General features: G+C 39.3%; 1 long non-coding RNA gene across 1 annotated transcript in view; it reads left to right on the top strand.

Moving 5' to 3' along the window:
- The window catches only part of LOC135407236 (uncharacterized), a 62,767-nt gene extending 48,365 nt beyond the window's left edge, over nt 1-14,402 (top strand). The window contains exon 3 of the long non-coding RNA XR_010426776.1: nt 10,575-14,402. This is a non-coding gene — a long non-coding RNA (uncharacterized LOC135407236). The remainder of the gene's footprint in view (nt 1-10,574) is intronic.
- The last annotated feature ends 7,035 nt before the right edge of the window (nt 14,403-21,437 follow it).

The raw sequence follows: 21,437 nt of genomic DNA, 5'->3' as shown, positions 1-21,437 counted from the left end.
GGGCGGATAGGTTGGTCCTTATGTGTCGGTGGCATTCTGTTGATTCATACCAGCTGAGGAACTGACACAGGATAAATCTAAGCTTTTCCCATTCCTCCTCCTTGTTGCTATATATAGAGTATGTAACATAAACTACTGTTAGGGAACTGGCAGGATGCCTGGTTGTAGCAATTACAACTAGTTAGTCTCAGTTTTCCTGCTGACTTTTTTTAACTATTGCCTGCATAAGAAGGGATGTTGCACTTCCTAATCATCTTGAATGCCTTCTGTTAAGATGTTCTTTAGGGCTGTTATCACTGAATTCGGATGAGATGAAGGATTAAAGAGGACAATGGAAGAGTCTTGGGATAGAAAACAATTTGAGACAATGTAAGTATGGGAGAATACTTCTGTCTACCTTGTGCTAGAGCTTTGAGCTACCTAATGCTGTATAGAATCAATCAGTGAGAAGTTTTCATCTAGTGAAGAGCATGTACAAAACAGAAGCTCGTGAACCCTGCACTGTAACCTGGAAGAGGATTCATATAGACCTTCTTTGACAGAAATAGCCAGGAATTTTCTTCCAGGAAAAAAAAAGTATGTGGAAATATAAAAGCTTTGAAAAACCTCGTGAGGGTTTTCTGATTCTGCATTTTTCTGAGCAATAAAAGGCTAGTACTTTGACGCTGATTAGATTCTGCTGCACCCCATGCAAATTCACAGTGCTGTCAGATGAGGAGATCACCAAAGTGCAGGCATCAGTGATGGATGTTTTAGTTGATATGATGGTAAGATTTGTATCTGTACTGATAGGCCTTGGTAGATATCTATCTTTAGGGTTATGTATGCTGTTAGGATTGCAAGCAAATGAATAGGTGCTGACCCGAGGGTAATATAATTGAACAGAGCATGAGATGCCACAGGACATGACTCAGAAAATTGCTGGCTGTGATGATAACAGTCAGAAGCTGACAAAACTTATCATGAGCACTGTGAGGTGGCTAGATTTTGCAGATGGATAAGGGGAATTTTGTGACTGATTGCCAAACTGCAGAGAAGTAACTTAGGGGACCTTCCAGGCAGTGGAAGTGTACAAGGCAGCAGTGCCAAATCTGGGTGAAGAACCTCTTTCTAATATCCAGCCTAAGCCTCCCCTGACTCAGCTTCAGGCCATTCACTCAGGTCCTGTCCCTGGTCACCACAGAGAAGAGATCAGTGTCTGCCCCTCCTCTTCTCCTCATAGGAAGTTGCGATGAGGTCTCCCCTCAGCTTCCTCTTCTCCAGGCTGAACAGACCAAGTGCCCTCAGCTGCTCCTCATACAGCTTCTCCTCAAGGTCCTTCACCATCTTCATTGCCCTGCTTTGGATGCTCTCTAACAGCTTAATATCTTTCTTATATTGCAGTGCCCCAAACTGCCACAATATTCAAGGTGAGGCTGCCCCAGTGCAGAGCAGAGCGGGACAATCCTCTCCCTCCACCATCTGGTGATGCTTTGCCTGATGCCCCTCAGGACAGGGTTGACCCTTCCTGGCTGCCAGGGCACTGCTGACTCACATTCAACTTGCTGTCAACCAGGACCCCCCAATCTCTTTTCTAGCACTGCTTTCCAGCATCTCATTCCCTACTCTGTCTGTCCCAGGTGCAGAATCCCTCACTTCCCCTTGTTGAACTTGATATGGTAGGTATTGCCCAGCTCTCTAATTTGTCGAGGTCTCTCTGCAGGACCTCCCTGTCTTCGAGGGAGTCAACAGCTCCTCACAGTTTTGTGTTGTCTGCAAACTTGCTTAATATCCCTTCCAGTCCTGTATCCAAGTCATTCGTGAAGGTACTGGAGAGCACAGGGCCCAAGATGGAGCCCTATGGAACCCCACCAGTGACAGGTCTCCAGTCTGATGTCACCCCATTCACTATTACCCTCTCTGCTCCACTCATGAGACAATTGCTGACCCACCACATGATGTGTTTATCCAGCTGTGGGCTGGACAGTTTGTCCAGAAGTATTCTGGGAGAGACAGTGTCAAAAGCTTTACTAAAATCCAAAAGGGTGACATCACTTGGCTTCCCTTGATCAGCTGTGTGGGTTACCTTGTCATAAAAGGAAACCAGGTTGGATAAGCAGGACATTCCTGCCATGAAGCTGTGCTGGCTGTGACCAATGACTGTGTTGTCTTTCAGGCGTTTTTCAATACCTCCCAGAATAATCTTTTCCATAACTTTACCAGGCACTGAAGTGAGACTGTCAGGCCTGTAGTTTCCTGGGTCCTCCTTCTTGCCCTTGAAAATCAGGAATGTTTGCCAGCTTCCAGTCAGCTGGGACCTCTCCAGATTCCCAAGACTTCTCAAAAATCATTGTGAGAGGTTTTGCAATGACATCAACCAGCTCTTTGAGGATTCTTGGATTAATCCCATCAAGACCTAGAGATTTGTAGGGATGCAGTTGGAGCAACAGATCTTTCACACCTTCAGGGTCAACTTGGAGTTGATAATTTTCACAGTCATGGTGATGATGGACCCCCTCAGTCCATCATCCATGTTGAAGACAGAGGCAAAGAAAACATTAAACACCTCTGCCATGTCTCTGTCCCTGTTTGTGGGGTGACCATTTCATCCTGTAATGGGCCAATGATATTTCTATACTACCTATTGCCATTAATGTATTTGGAAAAACTCTTTTTATTGTCCCCCATGTTTCTGTTCAGCTTCAACACCAGTTGAGCTGTGGGAGCACGAATTTTCTCCCTACAATTCTTGCCATGTCACTTGACTTGGTCTAGCTGATAAAACAAAGGTCCTTTGAACTGGAAATTGCACACTGTGTTCTGAATACAGACAAATGGATGAAGAAAGTGAATTCCCTGGTGCTGCTTCTGAAAGCCCTCCCTTCTGTTGATTAGAGTGTTGTGTTTACATTTTCTTCTGTCCTCACGTGAGAGCCTAATTAATTGTTGGTTGCTTACAAAGAGATGCCCAAGAGAAGAATAACTTTGTATACTAGCAGCTTTCAGCTTTTGAAGGGGTAAGAGCGAGTTTGGGAGACAATCTTTAGTAAGCAACAAGAAGAATCAATGATAGTAACTATAATAACTTGGTTGAAGACAGCCAGGAAAATAAAGCCATTTAAGAAAAAAAAAATTTATATCACTTTTACTAAGAAGATACCTCTTCACTGGGGAAAAAACAACCCAAACCATTAAAAAACATGTCTACAGTAAGCAGAGATTTTTCAGGGCCTCATTTCTTTTGGGACCATCTCTTATAGGTTCTAGCTAGGTAACATAGCTGAACATATGGCACAGATTTCAACCTTCTGTTGAAAAAACTCACTTGAATCTTTTCCTTCATTTGTCAGAAACTTGCAGCACTGCAGTTTCTCTCAGTTCTGCCCCTCTCTATCAATTGTGACTGAAATTTGTCAGTGAGTTTGAAACTTTCGGAGGAAGGTGGGAGAAAGGGTGGGAACTGGAACTGACTACTCAACCAAATAAGTCTTTATTGCTTTGGAAGTTAGGATTTATGATGCTTTTCCTAATTGCTATAATAATTTGTAGTAAGATGCTTGAACATGGCTGCACATTTGCTGCTATATAACATTTCAGATCACTGCTCCAAAATATTCTAGTACTGCAAATAATGCCAGTTATCTTGCTTTTGGTTCTCTAGTCCATCTATCTAAATGTCAGGGACTGACTGTTCTGCTTTCATTTCTATGATTCTCTGAGGGGTTATGGGGAAAATCAGCGAAACTGGAGCTTTGTCACTTATTGACTCTGAAACTAACTTATCTGTGCAGAAGAGAAATTACACGACCATGTCCTCATCTTATTTCATCATGACATGAAAAGCCTTCTTTCATTTCAGAGTCTACTTCTCAGGCTGTGCATTCTGTGAATTACACTATTCTGAGAATTGGTGCGAATAAAATACATCTCTTCATGTCCATACCTGACATCTGAGATTACAGCATAAAGAAAAAGAGGGTAAAATTGCAAAGCATTTCTAGTCTCAGAAATTCTGTTCAGGCCTCAGAAACTGAAGCTGTTTGAGCACCACTTAATAAGAAGCCATTTATTTCACTGTCAAACTACAATTCCATAGAGAAAAAGTTTTGTTTTAGGAACAGCCTCTCCTTTACATAACATTGAGCAGTAAATAGTCACACTAAGCGGCTGCTTCTCTTACAGAGAAATGTTAGCAAAATGTCATGCAAGATCCCGCTTCAGAAGGTCATTACATGCACTCCTTTCCTCCTCGAAGCCAGTGAGCTCCTACCAGCATGAGCTCTGAGCCTGTATGATAAAGGTTCCTCCCCTCTTCATCTGTGAACCTCTTGTTCAGCACAACTCTCAGTGGACTTTCAATGAAATCAATCTTGTATTTTATGGTTCCCATCAGAAATATCTAACATTATTTTTTTTTTCAGTAAGCATACAGAGGTGGAAATAAAAGCACCTCGTCATAATTTTGCTGGTTTCATTCATTCCTCCCAAAGCCTTCCTTTTTCCTCCAAGCACACTGCTCAGCTCTCAAATAAGGGGGGTCGCCTTTCTCCACATGGTGTTGAATGGCCCATGCACAGGGGGCTCTCCATCACCATTTGACCCATGTAGGCAAAACAGCTTGGCAAAATGACTGGCAGGCACTAATGCCAGATGTGAACATGCAGAGATGAAGGTGGAAAACAGAGCAAAATATTACTAAACAATCAATGTTTTGCATTATAGCATTTAGGGAGATCCAGAAAAGAGCATGTAAATCTGGGCTGCTTCACTTGATCTGTCAGAGGCTGGAATGATTTTTGCTGACTATCTCTGGGGACATGGCATGGTGGGATTTGAAGTTCACAAGTGTGTTCTTTTGCTTATGGGATAGGTCAAGTGCCCCAGCTTATCATGAGTAGCTTTATTTTACTGGTTTTTTGTTGTTTTTTGTTTGTTTGTTTTTCTTTTTAATTGTACTTGATGAAAGCCATAGCTAGCCTGACAGATGTATCTGCATTATTGTTGATACTGTGCTTGTCAGACACAACCCAACAATGATGTGGAATGATTTTCAGTGAAACCTTTAATGATTTTCAATGAAACATTTTTGTTTAAACAGTGAGCTATGGGTGATTTTTTTCTCAGTAAGACAACTATTTCATAAAGAAAATACTATCATGAGTCATTATTGGTGAAAAGAGAAGGCGTGGGATATTCCTGCTGTAATGAACTTATAATCTGAGATGCTGAGCCAAAGCTCCTTGAAACTTAAAGCAAACCCCACACTTTTCCAAGGGAAGCAGGATTGGTTCAGACATCGAGAAGCAAACAATTTTTTCTTGAACAATCTCTTTAATTAAAAAAACTTAGCTTAAGGATGGCTGAATTGTACAGAATTAATGAATCCTTTTTATCAAGATAAGAAAAAAATTTTAACCTCCCCAGAAATTAATAAAATCCCTTTCTTTCCCTACCTTCCCCCTTTTTCTTTGTTCCCTTGAAGATAGTAGTCCTTAATTTAAGAGAAGAGATCTGTTTTCTTATTTAAATTTTTCAGTTCATGATCTTATTTTGAATTCAGCTATCTACACAGTTAAATCAGGGTTTTTATTCTAATGACACAGGTGACCATTCCATATTAGCTTGATGCAAATTCAATTTTAGCAATTTTTCCCCCTTGGTTCAAAATAAAAACTACTCATTTTCCTATATTTAGTCAAAGGACCAAGAAAAAAACCCCCAAAAGTCTTAGAAGAAACAACCTTTGGAGTTACTTTCCTGTCAAAGACAACTCATTTCCAGATTACAATAAACAAAACCTAGAAGAAGGAAGAAAGAAAATATAATTGCAAAGAACTGCAGTTATATCTGGAAGAAACAAATCCCAAAGTATGGATGCATAGGACATATTTTAGCAAATCCTAAAATTCACATTTGACTGGCTGCTGATACTGCAGCACAGTAACGCTGCTATGAATACTTCACAAAACCTGAAAGAATTAGCAGAAATTTTAATTTTTTTTTTAACTAAAAAGAAACATAAGAAAATCTTTATTTTTTATGTTTATGGTCGCATATTGAAAACAGGGGGACAGATGAGTGAATAGCAAAGATCATGAAAGAAAATAAGCATGGAAAGCCTGTTCTGCCATCTTTTAGTTCACACAATTTTTTGAGATTCCTTTTACTCGCTGGATGCATGTGTATACAATCCAAATCAGTCTCACTGTGAGACTTATTTTAAAAAACACTTTGTGAAATTGAACTTGAACACAGAAATAATGTAGTTCATTAAAGAACTCATCTGGGTACCAGTCTTGTTATTAAACGAACCATTCAGTTTAATTTTTTTTAATTTACAATGCCGTTTTGGGATAATCAGAAAATTGAGCATTGCATACCACACTGCCATATGTACACTTTAAGATAATTAGATGTTCAATATCGAGATTCCCATGAAGAGGAGTAGCTGTGAGCCATATTCTGTTTTGAAACTTGAAAAAGTGTGATTGCATTTTCACTACTTTTTCTAACCACTCTCCTCTTGTGGACTTTCTTCATCCTAGCTCAATTTTGGATGTGTGTTGCAATTTGTGTTTGTTGTTGTTTGAATGCAGGGTCTATGAAAAAGGTGCAAAGACACTGGTAATATCTGCCAGACTTGTTTGCGCTGTTTCAGAGAGCAAGGAACTGAGTGGTGACAACTCTCTGTATTCTGCTTAATCTTAGTTCGTTTATCTAAGGATTTTAAATGTAAAAAAAATGTTGTTTAAATCAAAACACTGTCTGTACAACAAGAAAAATGTAGCATGATAGAGAAATAAAATAAAAACTGTCACAAAGTTCACCTACCACTAACATCTGATTTAAGGGTTGTATATCACAATAAATTATACCTTAAAAATACTGCATTTCCGCTGGCCAGTACAGCCATCAACTAGAATTAGATGGAGACCTGAACTGGATATCAAATTGTTCATTGCCTAATACTCTAGGAAATGGTTATACTTTTTCTTTCATTTCAACTACCCTGCGACATGAATTCAGCCAGTGACAATTTGATTCTCTTAGATCTGCCACTCATGCACTGGTTTTAAGTTTACTACCCAAGCTACATGGGAGAGTAACTAAAGAGATCAGTGGGTTTTCCTGAATGTGCACACCTTCCCTCTGGATGTTGCCGTTGCCACATCTGCCTCTGCAGGTCTCTGCTGTGGTGGGACAGCTGTGTAAATTCCTGCTTCTTCAATCAGACCCTTTTTGCCTGAAACAGGCAGGTTGCGCCACCACAAAAAAGGACACACAAAGCACAAAATGCGTAAGAATAAATGCATACAAAGAAAATTGTGCTCTGCTTACATGGGAAAGAACCCCTCCAGAAATCAAACCCCACATCTGCTGTGTCCCTACCAGCAAGTCAATCTGGGAGGCAGATGTTGCCTGCGATGAATATGTCTGGTATCCAAATGAAAATGAGGCGTGTTTACCTGTCCTCTTCCTCTGCTCACAATTCAGAAGGTGTGCAGGAGACTGCTAGAGGGTTTGAAACGGTTGGTAGTTTTCATGACACCTCCATCCAACTGAACAGCCAGGAGGTTTAAACTGTGAGGGCAATCCCAGAAGATTTTGTAAACTTAGTGCTATCTTGACTTGCAAGTAAGAGTCTGTCACATTTACCAAAGAGCGTATCTTCTCTCTCACCAAAAGCATAATGTGTTGCTTATTTTCTGTCCTAGCTTGCAATTTCTTTACCTCATAACTGAATTTCCTATTGTGTGTTCAAAAAATTTTATTTTATCAGGAATACATATTTTTACAACAGGAAAACATTGATGAACTATTTAATTACTTAACTGTAAGTTGCTTGAAAAAGCAAATCCTCCTTACCCAAAATTCTGAAGTGGTTCAGCACTAAGCTGTGTTTTGCTGTGATGCTATACTGTCTTCAGGAAAGCTGTTGTCAGGTAATCTGATGTGCTGATGCTTTGTAGGACCCAAATCTCCTGTATGAACTGTGCCTTCTCTGGAGTCTGCAAAATCTCCCCTGGACAAGCCACATAATGCAAAATGGGAAGCAAGAGAGTCTGGCTCACAGTGAATAACATAACCAAACAAAAATGCAGGTCTCATCAGACACTGTGACACAATATCCATAGGGATCTTACTATTGAGCTGACCTGACATAAGAGATTTAGTACCAGTTTAAAAATCAAACTGTTCTGCCCCTTTTGTAGTCTGTTTTTCTTGCTTTTTTCTTTAAAAGACTTTGAAATGTACATTCATTTTTTTCAGGATCATGACAAATGATGAAATACTGGTAAAAATATAAGAGAGCTGAATAACCTTAATCCTTTTCTTTCACTAGTGTCTGCCTTTTTTAGTTATTTATATAGAGCTATAAGCCATCTGAGAGCAGCTGGTTCATTGTTATTTGTCTAAGGACCAAAAATGTGGTAAAAGTGTAAAAGAAAAAACAAATTACATGCAAATTGTCAACAAACACACAGATACACAGGTCCTGGAGGTTGTGAGGTTTGGCAGCTCCTGCAGTATCCACAGCAGTTTGGATTTAAACTCCCTCTGGAGAGATCCCATCTGGTTCTGGAAAACAGATAGTATTAATAGCAGCCAAAAGTGAAACTCCCCTTAAGATTCTAGGATTAAAAGAGCATGGAATGGCTACTAGAGGAAAAGAGTCTTACCTTGATAACAAACACAAAACAACATTTACAGCTTGGAAGGAATATAAAAAATTACATTTAATTTTGTGTTTTGGTACCAGCAGGAATTCCTCTGCTACTTAAGCTAGATAATATGGACTTTCAATAAAATCATTTGACTCATAAATGTCTCATTTAAAGAGAAAAAAAATCAATAAGTCCAACTTCCCATGTGCTTTTACTTTACTGTCTCTATTTAAATCAGTATTTTGACTACACCACTGCCAAAGAGTACCAATATAATGTTTTCTATAGAGGGAATTGTGGAAAAAAAATTGGAATGTTTTGAATGTGTAGGAGACGGGGGAAGAGGGGAGGGGACTTCTCAACCATTTTTAAAGGAAATTACATTTTCTAGCTGCCAAAACAAATGAACTTTGCAGAAATAAAAATGTGCTCTTGATCAGATTCTGACTTTGAAAGCGGTATGAACACAGCTTAAAATTGAACATGCACAGAAAAAACTAGGCCCTGGTATTAAGTAGTACATGCCACAGCATTCATTGTAAGTTTGCATTTGTAAAGCACTCCAAAGGCAGTAAAAAAACTTAAAGAAAGTACAAATTAATTGTTTCTTCAGTTTTGAAAGCTAATTCAGATAGTGCATGTCACATGACTCCTCAATAATGTTAGTTATTTGTAATTTACTAGGTACTTGAGGAGTCCAGGATTTGAGAAAACATTAATAGCATCTGAACATCCAAACATTGCAAACCCAGGCATAATGCAATAGATGACAGTTTGCAAAAAATACCTGACAGAAATAATAAAAAAAATGAAATATACTGAAGTGGCCAGCAGTACTTTCTGCTTATTATAAGTCCACCATCTTCAAGATTCTGGTAAATAAACTGAAGATGTCTTTAGAAAAACAACGAGGTGGTTTTGCGTATTTTTACAGGGAATTCTAGCTTGGTACACATGCACTGTCCAAATTTATATGGGAGGAAAGGACCTACATAAGCACTGTATGCAATTAAACACCCTTTTTAATGTATGGCTTTTCTACAATGACCCTGTTCTCCAAGACATATTATTTATACCCTTTATTCCTTCATCCCTGTTCCCTACCTGACTGTCTGCTAGAGGCTCTGTGGGGGATTCTGCCTACCAGAGAGATAAGACAATTAGTGTAAGACAAGTAGTGTTTGCTTGCTGACTGCAAAATATGACCTCTGTGACTAAAACTCCAGACAAACATAAATACTGATGGGAAGGCAATTATTTACAGCTGAAGTGTGACTGAGGTACTCAGAAGACTTCAAAGTTGGTGCTTCCCTGGGCTCTGTGCTATAAAAACCCTCAGTACTCAGAAGGAGATTCAGAAACAGGCAAGGTCAAATCCCAGGCAGAGGAGCCCAAAGAGCTTTATCGGTTTCCACAAATTGTCAGTGTGCTCATTGTCATATGCTAATGTGATTAAGTGCTCCAGTGATGAAACTCTTCAGATTTTCAGAAGACGTATTGGAGCTGAAACAGCAAGGACAAAATCCAGCGCTGTGACCAACAAAATGATACAGAAGAAGTTTACAGAGAACCCTGAGCTGAAACACAAAGGTCTGAAGTTACTTTTTGTGCTGTGAGTTGGTCATGGGCAAGCTAGCCACTGTGAGGAGGGAGCGGAGACAAGACACAGGGTGTGCTGGACCTTTCAGCAACCTGCATGTGACATGAAGCCCTGATTTAACCACCTGCCTCCTCTCTGTGGTGGAGGGCTGTTTACTGTACATGTTGCGCTGTGTTGGTCCAATATGTAGAAACATTTCAAGCACCTTAAAGCCTTGCCTGTGTGTTCATAAATCATGCTGCAAAGCTGCAGCAGAGGCGTGGGTTCTGCTGTGGGGTGAGCCCTCCCTTGGTTGTACCTCCTAAGTGGTACCTTTTTTGTCATTTCAGTTACTCTCCTGAGAGTTTCTGCAGATTAATCCCCAGCCTTCCCTCACCCTCTGTGCTGCTGTGCTCCTGTGGGACATGAAGGTACTGGCACAGCATGAATGAGACACAGCCTAGCCCATGATGTGGACATTTTCGAGGGTGCCCCCTTGACAGCTGAACTCCTTGAGGGTGTGTATCTGTCTGCTCCTGCTCATAATCCTCAGTCATTTCAGATAGTTTTCTAATAGTTGGGTTGTGATTTTTTTTTTTAATTTTTATTTTGTTTTATTTTTTCTTTCTTTTTTTTTCAGGATGATCCTTTGTCATGAGGTTTTTTCTTCTATTTCAGCTTTTTCATCCTTTCTTTCATTTGTCAGAATCTTACGTGCTTTCCTGTCACATATTTTGTTTCATTTTCTGAAGAAATGGCATCTCAAGGTATTCATCCAGTCTGTAAGTGCCAGTTTTTCAGATCACCAGTAGCTTCACGGACCGTGAACAAAAGGGACTAAAATTCCTCAGCACAGTTCACATGATTCAATTTCACCTGAATAAAATCAGTCTCTGTCCAGTCGTAATGCAGGAGATAACCACTTGATATATTTATTTATTGGTACATAAGAAAAGTCTGTCTTGAAGGAAAGCTACAGATATAAGGATAATTGGAAGAGCAGAGAGAATAAAATAAATGCTGATGATTTGTTCTCAGCACGTTGGAGTGATTCAGCAGCCCTTCTCTGCACAAGATCTGCACACAAGGAAGAAAGTGCTAAGACTGACAGATATAAGCTGACTACTTATTGGCAGGTTTTGCTCAGAATATGGGTGTGTGATACATCCGCCCACATTAGAAGCCCAGCCACAACAGAGAAGCTCTGTTACCCTTCCAGGTAAAACTTTCCCAAATATTTAGAAATGTAAATACAGCTCTTCTGACTATGAGTTTTAGTTACCCCTACAATTGGTCACCAGAAAAAAAACTAAGCAAATGACAGTAATCTAACAAAAAGCAGACATGAAGAGCTGTGACAAGAAAATAAGATTTTTCTAATGCTACCATTTTTAATAACCTAAAATAATTAAAGGGAAAAAAAGGAATAAAAATTGAACATATTGACCAAAATATATTTAGTTTGTTGACCATTTCAATAAATCAGGAAGTGACATAGGTTGATAACTAGAACTTGGCTATTTTCAGAAATTGAGAATTTACTTATTTTACTAAAAAAGAAACTTACCTTAACCTTTAATTTAGCTTTGCAGAAACAAAAGAAGAACTACATATGGAAATCTAATCCTGACTGTGATAAACATGCAGGGTTTTTCTTGTTTGTTTGTTTTTTTATTTGTCATGCTGTTCAAGTTGGCTACTTGTATATTCTGAAGGAACTTATATCCATGTGAATGTTATCACTAGTCCATCAATATGCAGTACCTAGACATTTTTTTTTCATGCTAATGAATGCTAACATTATGTATGGATTATTTTTTCTTTTAATCCAGAGTGGATCATTAGATTATCTAGCATGGGCTTTTATATAACCAAATAATAGTTATCATCTACTTATTCTTTCCTTCAACTTATAATTTAATAATCTTCTAACTAGAGGAAAAGGCTAAACATAAAGACAAATATTTTCTGGGTTCACATTGCTGCAATGATGCAACTTAGTGATTTGTTTTTTTAATTAAAATTGTTCATCTTTAATACTTGACCAGGAATTTTTATTTTGCATTTTTCAATGGATTGAAGATCTTTCTGCAGGTATGTCACCATGGTTTAATCTTCTGAACAGATAAAAAGATTGAGTTCCTTAACTTTACCAGGATTCAGTCTAGTATTTGGATTTTTAAGGAGACTTTTTAAAAAAAAACTACTTGTGACTGCAGGTGGTATCCGAGAATAGGTCTCAGGAGTGTTATAAAGACATGTAATATCACCTTCTCAATTTTTTGGTCTCTGTTTGGGTGTAGACAGTGAGGAAAATATTAGGGAGGAATTTGCTTTTGAAAGGTGAAGATATTTCATCTTCATGAAGAGCTACACAGTAACTCAGCCATTCGATCTCCTGTGCAAGAAGCAGCAAGGAATTCTCTCAGGCAAAAATCCCCTCAAAATTTGCTTTGGAAAATGCCTAGTTCCTCATGGCTTTCTGGAAGCCTTATTAAAATTCCAACTAATAATAATAATAAAAAAGTTAATTAAATCTGAAGTGGATTAAGTCTTCTAGTGGCCTATTCCAAATGACAAATAAGAGATTTTCTGAAATTAGCAGATGAAGCTGAGCCTGTTCTGTGGAACTTCAAGCTGAATATTCGCCTGAATATTCACCTTGTCTACAAAGCATTGCATCACCAGGAGCACTGGTTATATTTTCCCTTAGAAGGAAACAGGAATGAAGTGTAGAAGTTGAAAGAAAACAAAGGCAAAATTATTTTCTGCCTTTTAAAGTACCTCTCTAATGCACTGAGAGGGTATTTATTCTCTAACAATTCATTGTATACTACAGAAAAATCACCAGCAGACAGGGCATGATTCCTGTGATATCAGTGAGACTTTTGCCATTGATCTCAATGGTATTGGAATCTCACCTTGGTGAGAGATCACTTTTGTTTTCTTTTTTTTTTTCCACTCTTAAAAACACTATTCGATGAAAGCAAAATTAGAAATTATTTGGACAATGGAGCTGTAGATTTCCTTCTAAAATGCTTAAGAATGCAGTTACCTATGGCACAGAAAGTTCCACTATCAGAAACATTTCATGAAAGTTTTTCTATTAATTTTATTTTGCTGTAGTCAATTACCATCTTAAATCAACCAGTAAATATTGTACAGAGTTGTCTTGAAGAAAAGAAGTCAATATTTTTCATCCCTAGGAATATTGGAGCTTTAAGGGAGACTCTGAATTGCATGTACCTAAATAATGTGTCTTTGTTTAAGATGTAACCAGTTACCAGTAATTTTACAAACTACTTAGTACAGCTTTACTGAGTTCCTTTTCACTATTGGGTTTCTTTAGGACACAACTAAATGAATTATCCAAAAGACTCACATGTAAAAAGAAATTGTTTTAAAAATTCTATCCTTAATCCCATGGCAAAAATTCTTCATTATAAGGATCATGATACATGCCCTCTAAAATTGTCATATAAGCTTTGACCACTTCATTTTTAAATATACAAATACATAGTAAAATCTTGTCTGTCGAACATAGGTAATTAATCCAGATACTGACATTCAGATACTTTTAAAAAACAAGAGTTGATTGAGATTTGAATGTGGCGGAGACCTTGAACTCTTCTCCCTGCAAACTGCTACAAAAAGCTTTTGCAAAAGTTTCAAATAGTAACATTATATATTGCAAAGTCTGACTTTCAGTTTCACAGGTTAACCCTTTAACGTACAGCTGTGCCTCCAGGTCTGTGTCCCAACACGTGTGTGTATGTGTGCACCATGATGAACCTTCTAGGATTACAAAGAGGATTTCCAAAACGCTTTGGCAACATAAATTAACATGTCCAGAGTCTATCAGAGCACAGGCTTTCATATAAATCACAACCCCCTGTAAGACTCCAGTCCCGGAAGCTGCCAGCTCACAGACTTGGCTAGGAGTTTTATTTTATATATGTAGGGTTCTTTAATATCTCAAGATAGCATCAAGAGAATAAGCCACGGACTTGTTCCCAAGACATTTCTTTATTATTTAGGAGAGTAAATAAGGGAACGTGGCCAAAGTTCAAAGGGACATCACACAGGCTAGACAAAAATGTTCCACCACAATACTGACTCAGCATATACTATTAACCCACAACCCTCATGTCAAAATCCAACCAATACACAACCCTTAAGTCAAGATCCAATAAATCCACAACCCTTAAGTCAAGATCCAATAAATCCACAACCCTTAAGTCAAGATCCAATAAATCCACAACTCTTAAGTCAAGATCCAATCCCTCCAGCTCTAAGCCACCCTAAGCATCAAGAAAGGAGTAAAGAAAGAGAAGCAGAGGGAGCAAGAAGAGAGGAGGAGAAAGAGGGAGAGACAGATAATACAACTTTATAGAAGACCAGCTCTCAAGTTCAATGGCAGGGCTGCAACATGAAGCAAACACACGTCTGTGGTTTTATCTGCTCTGGTCCCTATGGCCAAACCCTCCAGGTGAGGCCTCTGACCCCCTGGCCACTCTGGGGTTCCAGGGTAGGGTGAGGGGCAGTGTTATCACTGTCCCTGCCAATCTGAGCTGGATTAGGAGCTCCAGGACATGTGGTGTGTTATAGTTTTCCCGAGCTGTTTGTGACTGACAGTTACTCCAGGGCTTCCCACGTGGGCTCCAGGGGTTGCCATGAGGGATATGACACCACCCCACCTCCCTGGGGTTTGACGCATCCCTTCCCACTACACACACCCACACATTCCTCACAAGGTAGTTCTGACCCAATAATCACTGATCTGGTGCCTAAAATCCTCTAAATGAGAAACTAAGATCTGAGTCAGCAAATCTGAAACATCAAAGCATAAAATTCTACTATTGAAGCAAAGGAGCTGCATTTTCACCTTGTACTCAGCCTGAAAACAGAAATGGAGATGCCACTAGGCAAAGATGAGACTTTGCATGTACCCCAGATGGAATTTCTTTCAGATTCAATTGCAAATGGAGAAATTTGTACTTTGGCCAAAACAAGTGCCTGGAGAATTCAGATTATGCCCTTTAATTATCTGAGGAGTAGTCCAGGAGAAGCTGAGTTTTTGACAACGTTAGAGATAAATGCTTGATACTCACATAATGAGAAATATTTTCTAGTGGTTTAGCTTCAATTCCATGATTATGCTATTTTGTATCTCTTCAGTCAAAAGGCTGAAGAATTGTTCTGCCAATTACCCATGATTACTGGAGTTTTTGCCTGTCTCTTTCTGTCACTAATTTAGGTCAAGTTTTCTGAGTAAGAGATAATGCCTCAGGCTTGCTCCTGAGATGGAAGGGATAAAATATTTAGTTTATCTTGACCCTCCAGGTAATCCACTCTAATGCATCCTTGAGGGCTGTGATTGCTTCATTCCTTTTGTAACTTAAGTGATACAATATTACTTAATGAAAGTATTTTTATCTAACTTTTTCTCTGCTACCAAAGGTCAAAGAATGCTAGACAAAGTCAAAGATGGTAAGAAGAAGAAAAAAATATTATACATTTTCCATGACACATGTTTTCATTCTCTTTAGAGACCAGATAATTTTCCTGTGGTACACTTTATAATAGTTGAATAATGTACCCAAATAGTCTTCTGTGCTTGGTACTTGAACAAAAGAGAAAAATCAAAAGGAGAAAAGTAGAGCAAATGTGTAGCATGGGTAATGAACTATCCCAGTTCTTATAAGTCCCTGTGGAGATTTTTGCATTTGGAAAGAAACAAACAGCTATTAGAAAACCCCCCAAAAAAACCAAAACAGCAAAAAACCCATCCAAATCCAAGCAACTGATATTCAAATGATGAAGAAACATGGGGTGGCAGGAACAGGAATTAAGAAATAGTCATTGTCTCTTCCTCACTGAGCCCCTGGCAGTCCTGTGTAGGCTGCTGAAAGAATTGCCATTAAAGAAGACACTTGAAACAAAAAAAGGGAACATTTTCAATACAAATATTTAGGCAAATTAATAAATGTTTGTTTACAAGCATTTGCAAGAAAGAGCATTTAAGGTGAACCAGATTGGTGGTAACAAGGGCTGAATGGCATCCTGCTGTGACTTGGAGTGAAGAGGCATACAGCAGACTGGTGACTCAGAGAAGTTGCATCTGACAGTGTATTGATTTTGGCTGGGGTTAATTTTCTTCACATGGCTAGAATGGTGATATGTTTTGGGTTTGTGCTGAAAACAGTGTTTAGAGTATAGAGATATTTTAGTTACTGCTGAGCAGGGCTTATACAGAGCCAAAGTTTTTTCTGATGTTTGTACTGCCACAGTGGTGAGGAGACTGGGGGTGCATGGGAAGTTGGAGGAGACACAGCTGGAACAGGTGGCCCCAAACTGACCAAAGGAGTATTCTATATAATATGACATCATGCTGGGCATATAAAGTGGTGGGAAGAAGGAGAAAGTGGGGGACCTTCAAAGTGATGGCATTTGACTTCCCAAGTCACCATTACGCATGAAGGAACCCACATTTCCTGGGGATTGCTGTACACCTACCTGCCCATGGGAAGCAGTGAATTAATTCCTTGTTTTCCTTTGCTTGTATGTTCTTATCTAACCCACAAGTTTTCTACCTTTTACCCTTTTGATGTTCTTCCTGATCCCACTGTTGGGGGAGTGAGTGAGTGGCTGTGTGGTACTTGGTTGCTGGCTGGCATCAAACAACAACAGAGAGCTATAGCAAGAAGAAAGGGTCCCTTTCTGTCATTTTGGTGAATCAAGAGGAATAGGCGATAATTTTGTGAAAAACACTAGTAAAAGAGTATTGTTCTGTCAAGGCCATAGTGTGTAAGGCTGACTTAGTAAAGGATGAGACTTTAATATGAATTTTGGTAGTGAGGGTGAATATTAATTATGACAGAACTACTAGGATTCAGGATGGAGTTTTCCAAATGGACAGTGCCACTAGTGATTGCACAAAGATTTCTCTTTGTTCACATTCGACACACCAGAAATAGTAGGAAAAACCAATGTTTAGGTTAGGATCAGTATTTCTAAAGGAGGGAAAAAACTCTATAGAGTCTCCCAAATCAGTGCTGATGCAGAAGCATTTAGAGGCCTTACCTCTGGAGACACTTGGGATGCAGATGCAAGGTACTGCAAGTAACATTATAGAAAATCTTCCTTCACTTACATGATGTACTTACATGATCTTTGCTCTCTTAAGCATTTAGACTAAACAGTTCATAGTACAAGCTGTGTCTTAGTTTGAAAAAGCTTCCCCTCTGGAGTTGGAAAGTAGTTAACTCCAGGGAGTGGTGTTGAGCCAATCAGGCTGCCCCTGTGAAATTAACACATTACACAGACCGGAAAAGGAGACCTGGAATTACGTAGCTGGAAGGAGAGGCAGCCATGGCTTGAGACGCCACATGTTAGAGCTGAGGGGCCAGACCCCAGTCCCCCCAGCTGGGACTACGAGAGACCTGGTGTAGTGCTAAAACTGAACTGGTGCCATGGCCAAAGGCTGGGGGAGTTTCTCCACTGTGAGTAGGCAGCAGAAGATGCTAAAACAGCAGCATAGGCAGCACTGAATAGAGAGCTGTGGCTGAAAGCCGAGAAGATAACCGGCGAGCAGCAAGACGGCATGGAGCCAGGCTGAGAGATGCAGAGATGTCCTGCAGAGAGGGAGAGCCGGCAACAGAGCATAGAAAGCTCAGCAGAGACCGTTTTGGGGTAAGACTGAAATTAAATCCCCAAAACCTTTAGACCCTCCTAGGAAGGAGGGGTGGGCTTCCATTTAAAGGGAGTTCCAAAATGCAGCAACAGCTAGAGAGAGAGAGAGGAGCTGAGAGCTCGGAGACATCCTATGAGCTGGACCAGGACGATCAGACCAAGGAGTGAGGGGGAAGTGGCCCTCCCCTGCCACATTAGTAACTGAAAAGGAGCAAAGCAGCTCTGTTAGAACGCTTGGGGCAAGAACTGAACTGAGAGCCCCTAAACCATTCTGACTCGGGGGAACTTGACCCCCTGAGGGGAGGGACTTTCATGGAATGCCTTGTAGTTTGTGATATGACTGAGGTGAAGCAAGCTTTGTCCCTGCTTTTACAGTCCATGGGAGAGAGAGACCTTCATTTGGAGCCGAAGGGCTGAAAGGAGTGAGAGAAAAACTCCTGCATTGTAATGAAAAGAGAGAGAGAGAGATATTTTCCAGCTACGACAAATTGAAACTGCTGCCTCGAAGATAAAGGAGAGACTGTGCTGCCCTGAAAATGGAAAATACTTTTTCTTCTTTCCTTCTGGACATTTATAGAGCGAAAGAGGAATGACCTATGTATATATATTGCTTTACCATAGGAGAAATAGTTAAAATTGTTGTACGTATATGTATTATAGTATTGTGTTAGTAATAAATTTTAATATAATTTCCCCATGCTATTAGTTGTGTTATGTCTGAAAACTGCTCTCACATTGAGACAAATTGTGGGAGATTTGGAAATTGGATTTTTGGGGAGTTCAAACTATGACAAGTTGTCATATATGTTTGTGCATGCGTGTACACAATCTTTTGTCAAATATTACCTAGGTTTCAGTTAATTTTCTTTATGTGAACGAAGTATGAAATACCATTTGCACACTATTCACTGGAGACAGTTCTGTATGCTTTGCAGACACACTGACATCTCAGTGACACACAAGAGACTTTTCACAACAGTGTGATTGTACAGAACTAGCAGAGCTACCATATATGTGCGATGAAAATGTGAACTCAAGGAAGGATTTATAGCTTCCATTTACTTAATGCTACCTGGAATTCATTGTATCTAGATTATAGGTTGTGTTAGTGCTAGAGTAATGGTAATAAATCCAATGTCATCATATGTTTTTCAGACAAAAAATGAGCAAAACCAAGGTATAGTAATCCCCAGACGAAAGACACTAATGCTGTGCAGAGCTGGAGCCATGAACACCTGAGTGTATCTATGTGACTTGTGCCCAGCCAGTTTGTTCTTTCTGTACCAATGCCATTGCTTATGTGAATATAGCATACAAGCTGGCATGTTTCTGACAGCCTCTCCACCAAATCAATGTGCTGCAGAAAGCACTGTGTCTGCATGACAACTGAATAACAGTCTGTGGTTCATCGTGTTTTTACTGTCAGGGGAAAATATACACACACTGTTTTAGCAAAGCATTGAAATTATCTTGCCAGTAAGACCAGTAAAAGAGGCAACCAAAAAGCAATTAAAAGCAATTACAAAATGTTAATCCTCTCCCTTTATGTTGAGTTAGAGGGCAGCAGGTACTTTCCAAGAAGTAAAGAAAGAGCTTAGATGTATATAATTTTAGAGCTTTGTGGAATTGCAAGCTGCCTCAGAAGACTGTTACTTGAAATCAAATGGTTTTGAAAAAAAAAGGGAAGCTGGGGTACCCCATATACCAATTCCTGCAATGAATGTGGCTTATTCCAGAATCTGAGGGATTCAGGTAAACAGTAAGAAATGTGCTTGTTTAGTCTGGCAGGCTGCTGTCTCATTATCATACTTCTGCTGGAGTTCCTAAAGGGAAGGTTCCTCTCTCACAATTGAAGGTAAGACACTGGCCCTTGCAAAGCAAAAGATTTAGCAACTGCAACAGGATAACTTCTCAGCCTTGGAAAGCGAAGATGATCCTATGGGGAGGGAGCGTGGGGAATGGGCTGTGATGGGTGGGAAGGAAGCAGCCTGCTTGCAATGCATCATGTCTATTTTACTATTGTAACAACTGATGAATCGTACCTCAGAACAGCAGATGGGGATTATCCAACCTGAAAAGAATTTATTGCCTTTGTCATGGAGTAAAGACCATACAAAAGCAACATGTAAGTGAGACCTTCACTGTATCTGTCCATCTCTTGGGGCCATACACACACAGAAGCATGCAGAATTGTGAATCCACAGAGAATTCACTCCATACAACCCCAGGATGCTGGAAGGTCAGAGCAAGCACCCAGTCACCTGGGGCCATGGTTCTAGTGGGAGCTGGAGGGGAAGGTGAGGCACTGGGCTGGACTGGGGTGACCATGAAGCCAGCGAATGTCACAGAATAGAGGTGTAAAGCTCTAGACTGAAATTTCTATCTACCCACTACAATACTCCTACTTAATAAATAAATTGTAAATTTTAAGTCCATAGGTGGTGCACGTCTCTCCTTTCAGTGATCTCACTTCTAATTTCCCCTGTGAAATCCTGGCTGAAAAGTCATGCTGTGACATTCATTATGCTGAAAAGATATATTTTTATTCTGGAAACCGCAAAACACTGGGGAAAACTTACAGAGTGACTGGAAACTTGTTTGAAGAGAGGAAAGCTCTGACAGAAAAGCAGAATCTGTCATTGAAATAGGGAATTACAATAAATGAGTGTTCCTTTTGCCAGTCTAAAGCTACTCTACCTCAGACTTGGGAGTTTCTCCATAAACTTCCCAAAACTCAGTGTAGTGGGTGACAAAAGGAACAATTAGTCAGTTACTGGGAGCCACAGAGGGTAAGCAAGTCTCTAATGTGCCATTTATTTTTTATGGTCAAGTATAAGTTTATACATAGATCACCTTGATTTTTTAAGGAAATAAATTATCAATCTTTAAGCTGCACTCTTTTATACTTACATTTATTTGAAGAACATCTTTCTGAATCTTCTAATTTCCTCTTAAAGATATTTATGGTTTCAACAAATGCTTGTAGATTCTCTTTAAAACACCTATCAAAGCAACTAAGGCAGATATTTTGCTAAAAGATATGTAGAGGGATTACATTAGATGAAGATAATCTCTGAAAGCAAGGGAGAACACTATATAGTGCTGAAAGAAGAAGATTTATCCTTCATTTTATGAATACTGAGCTGAAGATAAAATCAAATGAGATCTTGGTGACTGAAATGTGAGTTACATAGAAGTATTGCAAAATCCTCTGTGAAATTTATCAGGAAACATTTTATGTTTTCTACTAAAACATGTTTTGCGAAGGTTTAATGCCCAGATATAAAAAACTGGCATCTATTTTGCTAGTTTAAAATTAGAGTGTCTATCTCAGATCTATTTTTAGATATAGAAAACTCCCCACGTAATATATCTAAGGAAAATTAATACAAGAATTCTTCATTTTCATTGAGAGACCAAGAAATTTGAAGTTAAAATTTCCAACTTTAGTTATTAACAAAGAAATTTATACAGCAGTAAATTTCACTCTCAAAATATTTCTGTGTGGAAATTGTTACCCC

This window comes from Pseudopipra pipra, chromosome Z (assembly GCF_036250125.1).
Source record: "Pseudopipra pipra isolate bDixPip1 chromosome Z, bDixPip1.hap1, whole genome shotgun sequence".
Classification (NCBI taxonomy): Eukaryota; Metazoa; Chordata; class Aves; order Passeriformes; family Pipridae; genus Pseudopipra; species Pseudopipra pipra.
The sequence above is the reverse complement of the archived record's forward strand: the minus strand, read 5'-3'. Positions and strand labels throughout refer to the sequence as shown.